Source organism: Oryctolagus cuniculus, chromosome 16 (assembly GCF_051225735.1).
Source record: "Oryctolagus cuniculus isolate XC-2025 breed Fujian yellow rabbit chromosome 16, ASM5122573v1, whole genome shotgun sequence".
Classification (NCBI taxonomy): Eukaryota; Metazoa; Chordata; class Mammalia; order Lagomorpha; family Leporidae; genus Oryctolagus; species Oryctolagus cuniculus.
The window spans coordinates 10596494-10616503 of NC_142882.1; the positions used below are offsets into that span (position 1 = coordinate 10596494).

At 39.7% G+C, this 20010-nt stretch overlaps 1 pseudogene; it reads left to right on the top strand.

Moving 5' to 3' along the window:
• The first annotated feature begins 2958 nt into the window (after positions 1-2958).
• On the top strand, positions 2959-15004 carry LOC100353130 (vomeronasal type-2 receptor 116-like; annotated as a pseudogene).
• The last annotated feature ends 5006 nt before the right edge of the window (positions 15005-20010 follow it).

Sequence of the window (20010 nt, forward strand, 5' to 3'; positions counted from 1 at the left end):
ACATTTTGTATTCACTCTATTGATATCAGCAAGAAACATTTCAATTTAATGCTCCTAACTTCCATTCAAATAAGTAAAAGTAAGTATGGAACAGTCTTCAGTGTCAGATTTTTTGATGGGTCTACTTAGTGTATAACAAGTAAGCCCTGTTTATGAAATAAAAAACTTTTTGAATCAACCATTCATTGAATAGAACAAAATTTGACTATTTTAGGTAAAAAAATAAAGTTTCAAATTTTGTATGTAATAATAATACAAAATTGTATGAATCTTGAGAATAAATGTACTAACCTTAAATCAAACATTGTATTTTATAAATTGCATAAACATATTTCATGAATTTAACATATTGAAATGACAATCTATAAAGCTCAACATTCAAACACATGAATCAATGCACCTAAACAACAGACAATTGCATAAATTTATGAAATTCCACATAAACTATTGACAAGTATGTATTTCTTGACATTGAAATTATGGATGAATTGTAAAAATAAGGAAAAAAATTTCCAAGAAGAGGAGCAAAGGTATCCATTGTGTGAAAAGAAAACATTCATAACACTCTAAGACAGCTAATATTTGAGAGCCATTACTAAATCCCAAGAACTCATAATTTTGCTTAAGCTTTATAGAAACATGCAGAGAATGTTAAAGAATAAAATGTGAAATGTTAAAAGAGATTTCAGTGAATGAGGAAAACAGTGAATAAAAATAAAGTGAACCTTGTAAATATTCTACCAATTTGACCTTCTTAATAAAATGCTCATTTTCAAGGAACATATATTTGAATGAAAATGCTTCTGTGAGTGTTGGTATACTAAGTGGAAAATTACAGAAAGGGTTCACAAAAATGGCTTTGGTGAATAGATTAGAGATGTTGAAAAACACTTGGGTAACTGACAAGCCAGATGGTGTTCAACTATTTTAGAAGTTACTGAAAAGAGAGATGCTTGTCTCTTGCTTTCCATCCCTAAGTAGAAGTATAATCCCATGTTGGGACACATCAAGGCTTTCCGGAAGGGTTCGGGAAGGTGAATGTGATCATGGACAAAGTTTGCTTCAGAGGAGTCCAATGGCCATTCCATGATCTTCTAGAACCCTTGAGACTTCACTCAGACCTCTTCCATGTGCCAGAGCTGAGGCACCACTCAGTAACAGTCTGAGTCTGACCATTGCTGCTTCACGGCATGGCTGTGGTGTTGCTCTGAATTCCTTGGCCTCACCCATCTCCCTGATGTTGCTCCTCTCTTTAGGTGGCTGTGGAAGAACTACCAATACGTGCTGGCCTTCCGCTTTGCCATCCAGGAGATCAATAAGGACCCCCAGCTCCTCCCCAACCTGACCCTGGGTTTCCAGCTCTACAATTCTGTTACCAGTGGCCAGTTCACCCTGAGGAGCACTCTGCACTGGCTGACTGGAAAGCATTATCTCATCCCTAACTACACCTGCCAGACACAAGGCAAGACAGTTGCCATCATTGCTGGAACCACATCAGCATTTTCGGCTGAAATTGGAACGATGTTGGAGCTGTACAAAACCCCACAGGTAAATGGGTTGTAAATATTTCCATCTGCCACCAGATCTGCCATACCTGAAGCAAGGGTCATTGGAAGCCACATGACATATACACTGTTAGTTGAAAGAGATTCTGGAGATCTCTTTTGGCTGTGAGAAAAGGAAGGAGCAGTGGAAGCTGAGAGCCTCCCCCCAGATCCAGCTTGGGCCAATGTATCCATCCCCACCTGCTGGGAATGTTGATTGTTGACTATTCACAGGAAATACCCACAGCACAGACATGTCCTAGGATGACTCCATGTTAGACATGTGTATATAAATCACTAGCCTGTGCTTTCATTTGGAGCACACAGAGGACCATGACAGTCCCAAAGTTCATCAAAGAGTGTTTGGTGCTGAGTTGCATTTAGGTGAGATTCACCCTCTCCCTATCCCAATCCTGACTTCATCCAAATCCTGACTTCATCACATTCAGCAGATTCTTTCACAGGGCTCCCAGGTCACTTTCCATGTCAACACAGTGATTTAATCTTAAAGTGTGTTTGATAGACTGAGAAACAAAGAGAGGCAGACAGTGTACACACATTCACTAGTTTAGTCACCAAATACCCACTATGGTGCTGGTGCTGTCTGTGTTGAGAATGAGGGACCAGCACTAAATTAAAATCTCAAAAATGGTTTCAGGAACCAAGTACATAATTTGATCAGCTGCCTCCAAGGGTCTGCAATTCCAGCATTCTTAAAGGACACCACTTCAAACAGGTAGCAATCTGTGCAAAATAACTTCAAGCTAAACTGGAATAGCTTAGGAAGATTCTGGTCTGAAAAGCAACTTTACCAAAACTCAGAGATGGTAGGTGAATGAATTATTCAAGGCAATTTAGGTTATGCTGTGAAAACAAATGAAATTCAAACTATGAAGTGATTAACAGAGTAAGGGGTTGTTTGTCTCAGAGGTAACATTTAACACCAGTTGCAGTGTGGGCTGCTCCCCACATGTGACATGCGGTGAGAAGTGAGAAAGTACAATGTCCTTGTCCAAAATCCTTGCTCTCTTCTTCCTTTGGATGAATATGAAGATACATAGGTATCTTATACATATTCTTTCATGCTATAAATGAGGATATGCATTTCTCCTCCTGAAAGCAATAGGCATTGAAGCATGGATTTCTCTAAGCCCAGATGGTAGAAATTGGCCTTCTTTACCTGCAAAAGTTAGATCATAATGGTTTTCTTTCTATTCAGATCACTTATGGCCCCTATGATCCCATGCTAAGTGAGAGAGACAAGTTTCCATCACTCTATCAGATGGCCACTAGTGACAACTCTCTGATCTGTGGAATGCTCTCATTGCTGCTCCATTTTGGCTGGATTTGGGTGGTGATCTTTGTATCTAATGATCTGAAAGGAGAGCAGTTCCTTCAAGATATTTTAGCCGAGATGGTAAAGAAAGATGTCTGCTTGGCCTATGCAATAAAGCTCCCTGACACTAAGAAAAGGTATAAAAAAACTGAAATATATTTCCTAGCGGAGATCCGAATTTTATCAGCAAATGTGCATATTCTATATGGTGATGTGAGGAGTCTCTACACCATGGAAATTCTAAGCAAATACTATTTAACCCTGGGGAAGGTGTGGATCATGGCTGCAAAGTGGGAGATTGTTCTGCTCGAGACACAACAGATGCTGCACTCTTTCCATGGAGGCTTCTCATTTTCACATTACAAGGAAGAAATCCCTGGCCTCAACCATTTTTTCAGGACAGTTGACCCTTCCCACTACCCAGAAGATTTCTTCCTCAGTCAACTATGGCTTCATGCTTTTCACTGCTTACCTCCTGGGTCACTTTGTGGAACAATTGGACTCTGCCCACCAAATGCTTCCTTTGAGTTTTTCTCGGGACGCATTGACATGCTGACCATATCTGACTCCAGCTATTTCATCTACAATGCTGTGTATGCAGTGGCCCATGCCCTCCATAAGATGCTTTCAGAGCAAATAGAAAAGGGATCTCCAGCAGATGCAGCTCAACCTAGGATTCTTCCATGGCAGGTAAACATCTCCCAGAACAGGACATGCACTGAACACCTGATGGCATCCTGAGGTATTTTTATTGCAAGTTCACATGTACATGTTTTCATGTTGAGATTGCCATGATCAGGTATAATGGAGAGTGGGTTCTTTCACAACAGACTGGGCATAGATACATCTGTAATAGTTATCTGTGTGTGGAGGATTTGTTATCTCTTCTTGAACATTTTAAAAAACATTTTCTGCTATGGAACATGTTGAAAATATTTAAAGACAGTATATATACTAAGAAATGCACATAATCTACAGATAAATGAGTTTTTGTTGTTGTATCACACTCATAATCAACACCCAAATTCAGTGCATAGCATTACTAGTATCCCAAAGGAGCTCAGTATCCCCAACTCAATTTTTTTAACATGTGAACTCAATTTTTTAACATGTAAAAGAGGAGAATATTGTCATTAACATGATATGATACAGTGAAGCAATATTAATATTATATAGCCAATGATATGACATCAACACATTTTTATACTCTATATATTAACTAGCACAAATAAGACAAAAACTGATATTTTTTAGGTCTGGCTTATATAATTTACTGTAATGATCTCCGATTTTAAATCTCAAGTATTCTTTCTTATGTTTGAATAATATTCCACTATACATATGTATATGTGCATGTATTATATATATGTACATGTATGTATATATGTATGTGTATATGTCACATTTCCTCATCCAGTCATCAGTTGATGGACATCTAGATGATTCCACATCTTAGCTAATGTGCATTGAGCTGCTATAAACATGGGAGTATAGGTGATTACTTCATGTGCTGATTTCATTTCCTTTGAATACATTCCCAGGTGTGGACAGCTGGACCATATGGTACAACTAGTATTGGTTTTCTGATAATCACTCTACTATCTTCCATTATGGTTGTACCAGCTTACAATCTTTTCCATCACAATTTATTGAGGTACTTATTTTCCAGATCCTCTCCAGGCTTTGTTATTTTTCACATTTTGGATAATATTCATGCTATGTGGGGTGGAGTGAAATCTCACTGTAGTTTTTATTGGCACTTCCCTAATGGTTAGTGGCCTGAGCATCTTTTCATGTTTCTCTTAGCCATTTGTATTTCATCCTTTGAAAAATGCCCATTCATGTCTTTGGTTCATTTCTTTTTTTTAAAGATTCATTTATTTATTTTAAAGTCAGAATTACACAGAGAGAGGACAGGCAGAGAGAGAGAGAGAGAGAGAGAGAGAGAGAGAGAGACATCTTCAATCCGATGGTTCATTCTCTGGTTGGCTGCAATGGCCGGAGCTGTGCCAATCCAAAGCCAGGAGCCAGGAGCTTCTTCTGAGTTTTCCATGCGGTGCAGGGGCCAAGGAACTTGGGCCATCTTCTACTGCTTTCCCGGGCCATAACAAGAGCTGGATTGGAAGTGGAGCAGCCAGGTCTCCAATCAATGCCATTTGTGATGCTGGTGCTTCAGGCCAGGGTATTAACCTGCTGGACCACTGCACCGGCCCAAGTTCATTCCTTACTAGGAATGTTGTTAATGTGGTTGTTAAGTTTCTTGAACTCCCTCTACAATCTGGAGATTAGTACTTTATCAGATGAATATTTTACAAATATTTTCTCCCATTCTGTAAGTTGTATCTTCACTTTGATGAATGTGTCTTTTGTAATCCCATGTGTCTATTGTCACCTTTATTGCCTGTATTTTTGGGGTCTTATCCAAGTAATTATGCACATGTCCTGCAGTGATTCCCCAGTGCTTGCCTTTGTAGTTTGATGGTTTTTGGTTTTAGGCTTAGATCCTTGAAAAAATGATGAATTAATATTTGTATAGGGTGTAAGGTAGCAATCAGATTTCAAATCTCCTCATGTGGAAATCCAAATGTCTGCATTTGTTGAAGAGACTGTCCTTTCTCTAAGGAGTGAATTTAGCTCCATGTAACATTTTCAATTCAGACTCTATAATGACAGATCATAGAAGAATAATGTTTCTCACCGTACAATGAAATGCTGCAAAATATCTTAATACAGCTCATTACAAGGACTAGGAAGAAGGTAATGATCAAAACTATATTTTCTTTTGGAATGATTGCAAAGCCAGGAAATATGGACTATGGTGTCTCCCACAGCAGATATCTCCTCTATAATGCTGTACGCTGTAGCCCATGCCCTCTGTGAGATGCTGATGGGGAAAATAGAAGTGGGGTCAATGGCGCCGGCGCCGCAGCTCAATAGGCTGATCCTACGCCTAGCGGCGCTGGCACACGGGGTTCTAGTCCCAGTTGGGGTGCCAGATTCTGTCCCGGTTGCCCCTCTTCCAGGCCAGCTCTCTGCTGTGGCCTGGGAGTGCAGTGGAGGATGGCCCAAGTGCTTGGGCCCTGCACCCCATGGGAGACCAGGAGAAGCACCTGGCTCCTGGCTCCTGCCTTCGGATAGGCGTGGTGCACTGGCCGCAGTGCCCTGGCTGCAGCAGCCATTGGAGGGTGAACCAATGGCAAAAGGAAGACCTTTCTCTCTCTCTCTGTCTCTCTCTCTATCTCACTGTCCACTCTTCCTGTAAACAACAACAAAAAAAAATAGAAGAAGTGGGGTCAACGTTATATCATAAAATGACTCTAACCCAGGAAGTGATGTCATACAGAAAACCTGACACAAGCAGTCAGGAGGGGCTGTGAACCTATTATTATATACAAGATCACTAAGCATGCACATAAGCACAGGGTACACCCACTGGGATATACATGGATTTGTCTGGATTTTAACTCTGGCTTACATAAATCTAATACCCATTGTAGAACAATTAGGAATGTCTCCATGCATGTACAGGAAAATATACTGATCAAATTATTTAGTAAATCAAATAAATTTAATGTCTCACAGAAGAAATACATATAATCTATACTATATATATATATATGTAAATGGACATCAGCATGTTTACTTGTCTATGTAACTTCTGTGTTCATGTACAATAATAATTGACATATCAGCTGTGATTTGGTAGCCTCATAATTAGAAAAGTAAGTATATTGGCCAAGAATGTTTACAAAGATAAGATTATTGTTATGTATGAAGTTCTTGGTTCACGTTAGTGAAGACATGATGATAGTTGTTTAAAGAATTGGTCATCCCACAAAGGCATCAGGAGACTCAGAAAGTAAGGGCTAGTACACACTGTTCAGATCATAACTACCATCAGGGTATTCTTAATTATCTTTTTGGTTATAAAATATTTCCCCTATCATCTCAAAAGGTACCTGTATTCTCAACAAAAAAGAGTCAAAGTGCAGAGAGTCAAATAAAAATCTTGCATATTACTGTTAAAATCCACTGAGGTGAAATTGCTATACAAATGGACCTGCACATACAAAACATACATATTTTTAAAGTTTAGAACTATCAGGTTCAGCCAGGGATGTACAAGCAGACTTTGCAAAATGTTTATTAAGAAAAATTATGCTTGGATTTCTAATTCGTTTAACCAAGTCACTGTGCGAGAGGGAGACAGAGAAAGAAAGAGAAGGCAGATTTTGCATCTGCTGATTCACTCCCCACTGGTTGCAAGGACCAGGACTAGGCCAGGACAAGCCAGGATAAAGGAGCTTCAACCATGTCTCCCATGTGAGCGCAGGGGCTCAAGCTCTTGGACCCTAATCTGCTGCTTTCCCAGGCACATTAGCAGAAAGCTGAATCAGTGGTAGAACAGCTGGAATTTGAACCAGCACTCAAAGGGTTGCTGGGCACTGTGCACAGTGGCTTCACCTGCTGCACCACAAGGTCAGCTTAAATTTTGTTAAATTAAAGAGAAATTTACTGATATAAAAGAACAGATTTCATGTATTTCATTGATACAATTCTGTTTGTTTTTTGTTTTGTTTTGTTTTTTTTTTTGACAGGCAGAGTGGACAGTGAGTGTCAGAGAGAAAGGTCTTCCTTTTGCCATTGGTTCACCCTCCAATGGCTGCTGCAGCCGGCGCGCTGTGCTGATCCAAAGCCAGGAGCCAGGTGCTTCTCTTGGTCTCCTATGGGGATGCAGGGCCTAAGGACTTAAGCCATCCTCCACTGCACTCCCGGGCCACATCAAAGAGCTAGACTGGAAGAGGGGCAACCAGGACGGAATCTGGCACCCAAACCGGGACTAGAACCCGGTGTGCCGGCACCACAGGCAGAGGATTAGCCTATTGAGCCTCAGTGCTGGCTCATTGATACAATTCTAAGAAGATAACCGTTGTTTTTTCCTTTCATATCTTAATCCCCTCTAATTCCTTTACTAATTTCCTTTTAATTTCAATTAACTTTAAATCACAGGTTTAATACCACACAAATCATAATGTTCCAGAAGTGAAAAGTAGGGTTTAATACCACACAAATCATAATGTTCCAGAAGTGAAAAGTAGAAATACCACAGCTACACAGGAATTTACACATGGGTCATAAACAAATCAAATCGAACCCAGAGATGTCAGTTTCATTTTTATACATTGTGGATTTTTTTTTCCATGCTATATTATGTAGTACCTATTACCAAAAAAAACTATATGCTATTTTCTTTATGGAATTAGTACATTTCACAATGAATAATGGTATCCAGTTGCATCCATTATTTTGCCAAAGAACAGATATCATTCTTTTTGGAGGAATGGGTTAAACTTTTAGAAGTGTACTATCCTGTAGAACCATCACAACAATCAAGGTATTTCACATATAAAGCCATGTTGTTCTCATGTGGAAGAACTAAGATGAGCTTTCCCAATCCTCTAACCAATCATTCTTGGTCAGCCACCCTGTGGGACACATCCTGTGATTTCTCTGTTTGGATTCAGATACTCCCCATCATTCTAATAGGGAAGAGGCAGAATTCTCATTACTTGAACCCACAATATGGGGACCATTCAGACAAAGTCAGCCTCCACCAAATAGACTCTCTGAAAATAGAGAGGAGGGGAGACAAGGATTTCTCAGTACATGTGCACCTCCCACCTCTAATCTGAATGTTCTCTCCCTTTTCAATTGTGCCTCCCCTCCAGCTTCATCCACTTCTGAGGGAAATCCAATTTACCAACAGTGCTGGGGAGGATGTTTCCTTCCATGAAACGAGATTCCATATGGCACACTACGATATCCACAACATTGTGAACTTTCCTGCTGGATTTCAGTTGATGATTAAAATCGGGGAGTTTTCCTCTGAGAGTAAACATGATCAAAGCTTGGTCCTCAATGAAGAAATGATAGAATGGCCTGTTGCATTCATGGAGGTGTGAATTCATGGGAATATTGGATACCTACAGAGGGTCTGAGGAGAGTCTGAGAGGATATTATGTGTGAGACTTTAAATAAGCATTCAGTTCCCATTTCACATCTTGGCTCCAAAAGATATGGTGTTGCTTACACATATATGAGCCAGTGTGTATTAGAAGTGCACATTTGTATTAGATACTGTTGTTTTTATTCTGGGCATATTTATGCATCCAAAGGTTGAGTGACTAGAAAGAGCAATGTTAAGGAATAGAGATAGAGATCAATATGTAGACATAAAATTACTAAATGCACGTCTACACAAATTCCAAAATTTTATTTCAACTTTTTTATTTATATAACGTGAAAAAACTTCATGTATTAGATATATATTTATAAGCATAGTGATATTTTAATCATATGGTGAGAGTCATTATTATGTTTTGATGCAGTATGAATACAAATAAATTATGAGTGGACTTATCCATCACGTATTTGTAGAAACTATTCCCATTTTCTATATTTTCATTGTGTTTGCCAATCAGTTCGGGTTTTCTTCTGAATAGCACCTCTTAGCTGTGATAAAAAATTTTATCATTATTGTGCTGTTTAAATACTCCAGACAATTTTGTTATTGTTTTATACAGCTGCTGTACATTATATTACAAATCTTTGGTAATCTAGAATTGTTGCTCTCCCTGGGTCTAGAAGTCCAGAAGAAGATCAATGCACAATCCATGGTTTATAACATTCCTCACCATTTCTGTGTGGGCTTGTCTTTTCCTAGGTAGTTATTCAGAACTGTACCTAGTCATTTTGATTTTTTGATATTTTTTCTGGCATGTAAAATCTACTCAATCAAGGAAAGAAGCATGTAAAATAGTCTCAGACATACACATTCTCAAAATAATTACCACATTAAAAGCTGAATGGAAAAGATTTCACAGGAAGCAATTCAAGAAAGAAAGAAATGCTTAGCATAGATGTGGTTATGAATGAAATTAAAGTGATCAGGTACCTCATAATATTTGCTAGACAGCTGATAAACCAGGAATGAGAATCATAGAAACTCCAAATTGGATGTCTAGGTAAAATCAAGGAGATACAGATCAGGGAGGGCATAGTGATGACCTTGGGGGTGATGAGGCAAATAGAGTCATCCTATCACAGTGCCTAATGACATATAAAACAATGACCATCACTTCTCTTCCCCCCTCAGACTCCTCAGTCTTTGTGTAGCCAGAGGTGTGGTCCAGGATTCAGGAAAATACCACAGGAAGGAAGACCTGTCTGCTGCTATACTTGTGTTGTTTGTCCAGAGAGAGACATTTCCAATCATACAGGTAAAAACCCTAGAACTGACCTATGAGGACTCCAGTCTCTGAACTCTCTTGATAAAAAGGAAACCAAGAGTATTTGCATTGGGATCAGAGTGCCCTATTGTTCTCCATGCACACCTTCATTCACTCTTTCCATACCGTTGTTGTATGCTCACTATCACCATCTCATTATGTGTAAGCTGTTGTCTGGTGATGCTCATCCTCTCTAGTTCTACTCTGACACTGATTCTATCTGGCATCCTTCTTTCCCATCTGGTGCTGGAGGAGACTGTCTCAATCTGAGACCTAATGTCTAAACAAGAAATATAATTTTTGTGTTTGTTAAGGCTCCCTTTGGATTTCTAAAGGGCTTTAAATCAAAACTTTTCCATACACAACTGATGAGCAGGGTTCTACTTCACATGAATTGTGATGGGAATACTGTATTATTTTCTGTGCTACATCTTCGACATTGTGCATGGTGTGCAGTACACATAACGAATGCCACCACTTTGTCCTTTGAATGTTTATAATTTAGTAAGAGAACAAACAAGGTAAATATAGAGATACAGCATCCTAAAAATAATCCAACTTAGTAACACAAAAAAACCTTTGCAAAAGGCCAACATTTAAGCAATGTTAAATACCAAAGCCAATTGTTTTGAGAAATGTGAAAATGTACTAAGTCTCATTGGTAAATAGTTTCACTATTCAATGTATAATAAATATATTTATAATAATTTGAATTCTTCTGAAAGGATATTTCAGTTCACATAATCTTAGCTCTAGAATTGTTTTCATTTCAGTTACTTCAAACAAGTTATATAGTTTCCAGTAAAAAGATGATAACAAAAAAAGACTTTAAGTTTTGTGAAAATAATCAACATGCAGTAAGTTAGTGAAAAAAGAAAATTAATGTGTCATACACTGACCCATTGTACAATGTACATTTGCATATGTGTGTCTAGTGCATCTCTGAGCCAGATGCCAGAAGCACCTACATATTCTATAAAAAGTAAAGGGTACACCTTGAAAAGAATTTTAAGAGAGAATTCCTCAAATTTTTATAGATGCTTATATTATCTTTCTTTTTTTTCACAAATATGTTTATTTCTTCATTTCAATGTCAGTTACAGAGAGAGGGAGAGCATAACAGAGAGGGAGAAAAGTGACAGAGAAGATCTTCCATCAGGTAGATTCCCTCCCCAGATAGCTGTAATGGTCTGAACTGGGCCTGGCCAAAGCCGGAAACCAAGAGCTTCTTCCAGGTTTTGCAGAGGCACAAGTATTTGGCCTTCCTATGATGGTTTTCCAGGCACATTTGCATGCAGTTGGTTTAAAAGAGGAGCAGCCAGGACATGAACTAGTGCCTGTATGGGATGCCATCATCCCAGGCTGTGGCTTTTCCTCCTACATCACAACTTCATTCCCTGAAGCTTGTATTCTTGCATGAACACCAAGGATAAAAACCGAGTAGGACTCTTACTGCAAGTGTAGTCCTACTAATACCATTCTTTTGCTTTTTAAAAAAAGATTTATTTTATTTGAAAATCAAAGATTCAGAGAACAGGAGAGAAAGAGAGAGAGCCTCAATGTAATTGCTCATGCCCCAGAGGAAAAGAATGGCCCAGGCTGGGCCAGGCAGAAGCCAGGAGCCAGGAGCTTCATTTGGGTTGTCCAGATGGGTGTGGGTGTCCCAATTACTTGGACCACCTTCTGCTGCTTTTTCTAGGTTATTTGCAGGGATCTGGAATGGAAATTGATCAACTGGAACACAAAACAATGTCATATGGGATGCTGGCATTGCAGGTCGTGGCTTTACCTGTCATGCCACAACACTGACCCTATTTTTGTTTGTTTAATGGACATTTGATTAAAAGAAACATATTCCCCAACTGGCCTGTATTTAATGACTTCTCTCATGCTGTAGCAGCAGAAGTGCACTACTTCAAGTGAGACAATGTGGTGCCCAATGTGGTGTTCACATGAGCTAAAAAGGTGAAAAAGCCATGCTTTCAGGTTAACAAGAGTGTGTTTCAGTGACATCATGAAAATACCACTTACGGCTATATTACCTCAGAAAGACAACCAGCTACAATTTTCTTACATTCAATCACAGTATCACAATATTTATATGGAAAGAATGAAAAGGTGAGTCCATGCAGGAAATTAGAGTACTGAAAAAATTTATAGAGGTCCCAGGAATCAGATATCATTTATATACGTCGTCAACATCTGAGGAAAAGTAAGAAAAACCTTAACACTGATGACCCCAGAAAAATATTCTAACCCATGTGAATCTAAGGCTCCTCCTGAGAAAGACACTGGGGACTGTAGAGAAGAGGGCTTGGAAGAATCTCATGCCCATATGAAATACAGGAAATTCATCATTCTATAGAAATTCAAACACTAAAAAAAAAAAAAAAAAAACTCAGAGTGACAGAATGAGACCACAGAGCCCCATGTGCAAAGGAGCTTCCTTGAAAGACTTTCTTCCACAGGAGATAAGCATTCTCCCTGGGTCAGGAATGTAGAAATATCCTTTAGTGTTTCTTGGTATACATCAGAGCAGGAGGGACTCACTATGACCCTTTTCCTGAACAGGGAAAAAGGAGCAAATTGTGAAATGGAAACGTGAATCTTGCTTTTCCCCACAGATGCAGAACAATGCATCCCGTGTGCAGATCACGAGTACCCAAACTTGGAGAGAAACCACTGCCTCCCAAAACTGGTGACCTTCTTAGGCTTTGAGGAATTTCTGGGGATGGCTCTGACCTGCATGGCTCTGTGCTTCTCTGTCCTCACAGCTGCAGTCCTCTGGGTCTTTGTGAAGCACCGAGACACTCCCATCATCGAGGCCAATAACAGGACCCTCAGCTACATCCTACTCATTGCCCTCCTCCTGTGCTTCCTCTGCTCCTTACTCTTCCTTGGCCGTCCCAACACAGCCACCTGCCTCCTCCAGCAAATAGCATTTGGCCTTGTGTTCACAGTGGCTGTTTCCACTGTGCTGGCCAAGACCATCACTGTGATTCTTGCCTTCAAAGTTACAAAACCTGGAAGAACTATCAGGCGATTGCTGGTATCAGGAGCTTCTAACTCTGTCATTCCTATCTGTTTCCTGATCCAACTGGTTCTTTGTGGTATCTGGCTTGGGACTTCTCCTCCCTTTATTGACACAGATGCACACTCTGAGCATGGACACATCATCCTGGTGTGCAACAAGGGTTCAGCCACTGCCTTCTACTGTGTGCTGGGATACCTGGGCTCCTTGGCCCTGGCAAGCTTCACTGTGGCTTTCCTAGCCAGGAACCTGCCTGACACGTTCAATGAATCCAAGTTCCTGACCTTCAGCATGCTGGTGTTCTGCAGTGTCTGGGTGACCTTCCTGCCTGTCTACCACAGCACCAAGGGGAAGGTCATGGTGGCCGTGGAGGTCTTCTCCATCTTGGCCTCCAGTGCGGGGCTCCTGGGCTGCATCTTCCTCCCCAAGTGCTACATTATTCTCTTAAGACCAGAAAGGAATTCTTTAAAAGGCTTAAAGAAAAGAGTAAGTTCTAAGGGATCCTAAAAATTTCCACTTGTTTTCCTGTCACATTTTCAGGGTTTAGAACCAAGAATGCAGGCTGAGTAGCAATCCAGATATATGAAGGAGCTAAAATGGATTTTTCCTTTATTAATGACTTGTTAGTTGGATGCTTAGCCTAGCAATCTGAGCTCATGGCATCTATTTCTGGCTCTGGTTTTGGCCCCTGACCTGGACTTTTGAGTCCTTGGGGCCCTCAGAAGGAAGTGGTGAATCTTCATGTAACTTGGTCCTGGCACCCATGTGAAAATCCAGGGTCTGAATCCCTGTTGTTGGTTGTAACCTCAGCCCAGGTGCAAGCATTGGGGGTGTAGATGTGTGAAGCATCGAATAGGAGGTCTCTTGGTTTCCATCACTAACCTTCTGTTTCTCTACATCTCAGAGTTAGTAATGGAGTAAATTGAGTAAAAATGAATCATGCTTTAAATGAAACCTCTGATGGCCATCAAGGCTACAACAGCAAGGTCATTTTTTAAAAAGATTATTTATTTATTAATTTGACATGTAGAATTACAGACAGTGAGAGGGAGAGACCGAGAGAAAGTTCATCCTTCCATTGGTTCACCCCCCAAATGGCCGCTACTGGCGGAGCTAGACTGATCCAAAGCCAGGAGCCAGGTGCTTCTTCCTTGTCTCCCATGTGGGTGCAGGGCTGAAGCACTTGGGCCATCCTCCACTGCCCTCCTGGGCCACAGCAGAGAACTGGACTGGAAGAGGAGCAACTGGGATTAGAACGCAGTGCCCATATGGGATTCTGGTGCCGCAGGTGGAGGATTAACCAAGTAAGCCACTGCGCCTGTCCCCAGCAATTTTATTTTATATTTAATAGCTATCCCTGAAATGGTGGAGACTGAATTAATTTCTATTTATTTATCAATGTGCAGACAATGTAAGTGTTCTTATTTGCTAAGACATCTAATTAACATGCTTCACATTCTGTTTGCCCTGGCTGTTGAATGTTTGTCATTTATTTGTTGCCATTGTGATTTAAGTGAGATTTCTTTCCTAGATACAGGAGGTGGTAGGTCATGCAGTATTCCACTGTGGGTATACCCTGTTTTCCAAAAAAATCTTAATAAATACTCATTGTTGAGCTATTTTGAAATGGTATCTTTATCACACATACATGGGATATTGATTTGCACATGTGAATGACTCAGTAACTATGTTCTTCAGTCAAAATACTGGTTATGTTATTCCCTTGTTTTAATTTTTCTTTTTCCAATAGCATATGGGGGCAGAATGCTGTGTGATTGATGTGAAATTCTTACAGCCAAATTGAAACATTTTTAAATTGTTCAAATCAGTTGGATTTATACATTCAGATTGTGCACACTGTGTTCACATTTGTGCAATAGTCTTCTCTGTGGATTGAATGTATCTTCATCACTCTATAAAAATTTCTGCATTAGTAGTCATTTTCTAACTCCCATGACCTCATATCATGCAACCAATCATCTCCTTCAGTTCCTCCCTTCCTTCCTTCCTTCCTTCCTTCCTTCCTCCCTCCCTCCCTTCCTTTCTCCCTTCCTTCCTTCCTTCCTCCCTTCCTTCCTTCCTTCCTTCCTTCCTTCCTTCCTTCCTTCCTTCCTTCCTCTCAAGGGAGTAGTGCACTTCCATTTTGATTATGGCCTTGTTTAAATAAGGTCAGAGTTTGTGAACTCTAGAGGCTTCCATAGCCTTGGCAGCTCATGGCAAATGCTTTGGGTGATCACCAATGTCATAAATAAGAGTATCAATTGTTAAATCAACAATAGGAGTCACTGTGCACTTGCTCCCCATGTAGGACCTCCATCCTTAATGTATTGTACTATGAGAATTAACAGTAAAATTAGTCTTTAAAGAGTACTTTATACTTTGTGTGTGTGCATGTGTGTGTGTGCAAACTGTTGAACTCTTTACTTAGTATAGAGTTGATCTTCTATATATAAAGATAATTGAAAATGAATCTTGATGAAGAATGGGGTGGTAAAGGGAATAGGAGCAGGGATGGTTTGGGAATGGGAGGTCGGGTATGGGTGGAAGAACCGCTATAATCCAAAAGTTGTACTTTGGAAATTTATATTTATTAAATAAAAAGCTTTCTAGTCAGTATGTGGCATAGGAGTGTGGCTTCATTCAATTGGATTCAGATTCCAAGCCCATCCACATTGCAGCATGCATCTTTCATTCCTTTTTTTAAAGTGTAGTTTTCCATTTTACTGATTTTCATCATTCTTTTTTTTTAGACAGGCAGAGTTAGAGAGAGAGAGAGAGAGAGAGGTCTTCCTTCCATTGGTTCACTTCCCAAATGGCTCTTACAGCTGGCATGCCATGCTGATCAGGAACCAGGTGCTTCCTCCTGGTCTCCCATGTGGGTACAGGGCCCAAGAACTTGGGCCATCCTCCACTGCCTTGCTGGGCCACAGCAGAGAGCTGGACTGGAAGAGGAGCAACTGAGACTAGAACCTGGCATCCATATGGAATGCCAGTGCTGCTGGCAGAGGATTATCCAAGTGAGCCATGGTGCCACCCTGATTTTCATCATTCTGCTTTGCAGTTTTCTTTTCTTTTTTTCTTTTGCTGAACCTAATATTTGTTTTGTTATTTTTGTGATAACATAGTTTTAGTTTGCATTATATTCAAAGACTTAATGCTCCAACAAACAAAATGTTCAACAAATAAGCAAGAAGACCATAGTTCTGCAAGAATATAGGCCAGGGCTATAAATACATGTTTTGGTCCAGGCATTCTGAACCATCTTCATTCTAGAATGCTTCCTGGTCCTCGAAAATTTTCTTTCTTTGGTAACCTTTTAAAAATATGTGTTAGTGGCTGGCGCCATGGCTCAATAGGCTAATCCTCTGCCTGCAGCGCCGGCACACTGGGTTCTAGTCTTGGTCGGGGTACTGGATTCTGTCCCAGTTGCTCCTCTTCCAAAGGGACCAGTACGAACATGAGTTTCTCTCTCTCCGCTTACCTCTAAAAGGTGAGCAAAACAAAGAGCAGGTGCCATTTTGGTCATTCGTAAAAGCTGCGTGAACTTACGGCTGTGCCCGCCCACAGCCAAGCTGACTCTGGGTGTGTGTGTGTGAAATAATAGGAGATTAGGACCTAATCAATGTGTGATGTGTGGAGCTAATGAACTGAGACTGTGAAAAAAGATACTGTGGGTGAGAGAACTCACGGAGTTCACGTGAGTACTCTCCAGAGATGCTACAAGTCGGTAACCTTGGCAACCCAGTGAGAGACTGCAGGAGAATTTGAGCTCACACTGAGAGCAGCACAGATTCCCTCTGTGGTCCTTGGAAAAGAGCAGGCAAATGTTATACCCACAGGAGCCAGAGATCAGAAGCTGAGTACCTTTAATTCCACTCAGCTGTGTGGAATTACTTCCCTTCTGAATAAAAAAAAAAAAAAAAGATTTACCATGCCTAACCTGGGAGTGTCACCTTTGGCACACCCTTAATCCTGAGGAACCAAACAGAGCTCTCTGGCCACACCCATCTCAAGCCTCTAAGGCTGCATCAAAGCAGACAGTCCACTTAATACAGGCATAGTATAACAAGAAACAAAATACCACAGCGAGGGAAGAAGAATCCAAAGAATAACTCCACAATGTCAAGCAACAAATGCAGAAACTGAGGAAACCAGAACAAGGAAGACATTATGACGCCCCCGAATGAACAAGACACCTCAAGCCAAGATTATGAAGATGATGAGATGGAAAAAATGCAAGATACAGATTTCAAAAAATTAATAAGAACATTTAGAAGTTTCCAAAAACAAATGCTTGAGCTATATAAATCCTTACTGGACAGGATAGAAAATCTCTCTTGTGAAAATGAAATCTCAAGGAGGAGTCAAAATGAAAGGAAGAATCTAGTAGAACAGGAAAGTGTGATAGTGCGGAGAAATCAAAATGAAATGAAAAATTCAATAGATCAAATGACAAACACATCAGAGAGCCTTAAAAACAGAATGGGTGAAGCAGAAGAGAATATCGCACATAGAAGGCAGAGCACAGGAAAGTATACAGTCAAACCAAAGAAAAGATGAGGAAATTAGAAATATAAAAACTATTATTGGGAATCTACAGATTAGAATTAAAAAACCCAACATTTGTGTTCAAGGAGTTCGTGAAGGCATGGAGAGAGAGAAAGGATTAGAAGGCCTTTTTAGTGAGATACTAGCAGAGAACTTCCAGGGTTTGGTGAATGACAGAGACATCCAAGTACAGGAAGCTCATAAAAGCCCAAATAAACATGACCAAAAGAGATCCTCACCACGACACATTGTAATCAAACTCACCGCAGTGAAACAGAAAGAAAAGATCCTAAAATGTGCAAGAGAGAAATGTCAGATTACTCTCAGAGGATCTCCAATTAGACTCACAGCTGACTTCTCATCAGAAACCCTACAGGATAGAAGGGAATGGCCAGATACAGCCAACGTATTAAGAGAAAAAAAAAAAAAACTGCCAGCCCAGAATATTATATCTTGCAAAGCTCTCATTTGTGAATGAAGGTGAAATCAAGACCTTTCATAGCAAACAGAAATTGAAAGCATTTATTGCTACTCATCCAGCCCTGCAAAAGATGCTTAAAGATGTGTTACACACAGAAACACAGAAACACGATCATCAATATGCAACCTCACAGAAAAATATCACAGGAAGTTCAAAGCATATATTAGAAAATATCTTTGGCAAATGGAAGGGCAAAGTTACTACTTATCAATAGTCACATTGGATGTTAACAGCTTTAACTGTCTATTTAAAAGACACAGATTGACTGACTGGGTTAAGGAACAAAACCCATGAATTTGTTACTTACAAGAAACACATCTTTCCAATAAAGATGTATATAGATTGGAAATGAAAGGCTGGAAAAAGATACAGCATGCCAACAGAAATGAAAAAAGAGCGGTCATAGCCATCTTAATATCAGACAAAATAAACTTTAACACAAAAACTGTTAAGAGAGACAAAGAGGGGCACTATATGATGATTAAGGGATCAATTCAACAGGAAAGTATAATGATTATCAATGTATATGCACCTAATTACATGGCACCATTTTATTTAAAAGATTTGTTAAGGGACTTAAAGGGAGACTTAGACTCCAATACAATAGTACTGGGGGACTTCAATACCCCACTCTCAGAAATAGACAGATCAACCAGACAGAAGATCAACAAGTATACAGAAGATTTAAATGACACTATAGCCCAAATGGATCTAACAGAAATACAGAACTTTTCATCCTACTCTTGAAGAATTTACATTCTTCTCAGTAGTACATGGAACCTACTCTAGGACTGACCACATACTAGGCCATAAAGCAAGTCTCAGCAAATTCAAAAGAATTAGAATCATACGATGCAGATTCTCAGACCATAGGGGAATGAAGTTGGAAATTAGAAACTTAGGAATAACTAGAGCATATGCAAACACACGGAGGCTGAACAACATGCTCCTGAATGAACAATGGGTCATAGAAGAAATCAAAAGAGAAATCAGAAATCAGTGTTGAGAGGTAAGTTTGTAGCAATAGCTGCCTACATCAAGAAATTGGAAAGGCACCAAATAGATGAGCTTTCACTGCATCTCAAGGATCTAGAAAAATTGCAGCAAACCAGACCCAAATCTAGTAGGAGAAGAGAAATAATTAAAATCAGAGAAGAAATCAATAGGATTGAATAAAAAAAATTACAAAATATCAGCCAAATGAGGAGTTAATTTTTTAAAAAAATAAACAAAATTGACATCCCGTTGGCCCAACTAACTAAAAAAATAAAGGACACAAATCAATAAAAATCAGAGATGAAAAAGGAAACATAACAACAGACACCACAGAAATAAAAAGAATCATCAGAAATTACTACAAGGACTTGTATGCCAGCAAACAGGGAAATCTATTAGAAATGGATAGATTCCTGGACACATGCACCTACCTTAATTGAACCAGGAAGACTTAGAAAATGTAAATAGACCCATAACCGAGACAGAAATTGAAACAGTAATAAAGGCCCTCCCAACAAAGAAAAGCCCAGGACCAGAGGGATTCACTGCTGAATTCTACCAGACATTTAAAGAAGAACTAACTCCAATTCTTCTCAAACTACAGAACAATTGAAAAAGAGGGAATCCTCCCAAATTCTTTCTATGGAGCCAGCATCACCTTAATTCCTAAGCCAGAAAATGATGCAACATTGAAGGAGAATTACAGAGCAATATCCCTGATGAACCTAGATGCAAAAATCCTCAATAAAATTCTTGCCAATAGAATGCAACAACACATCAGAAAG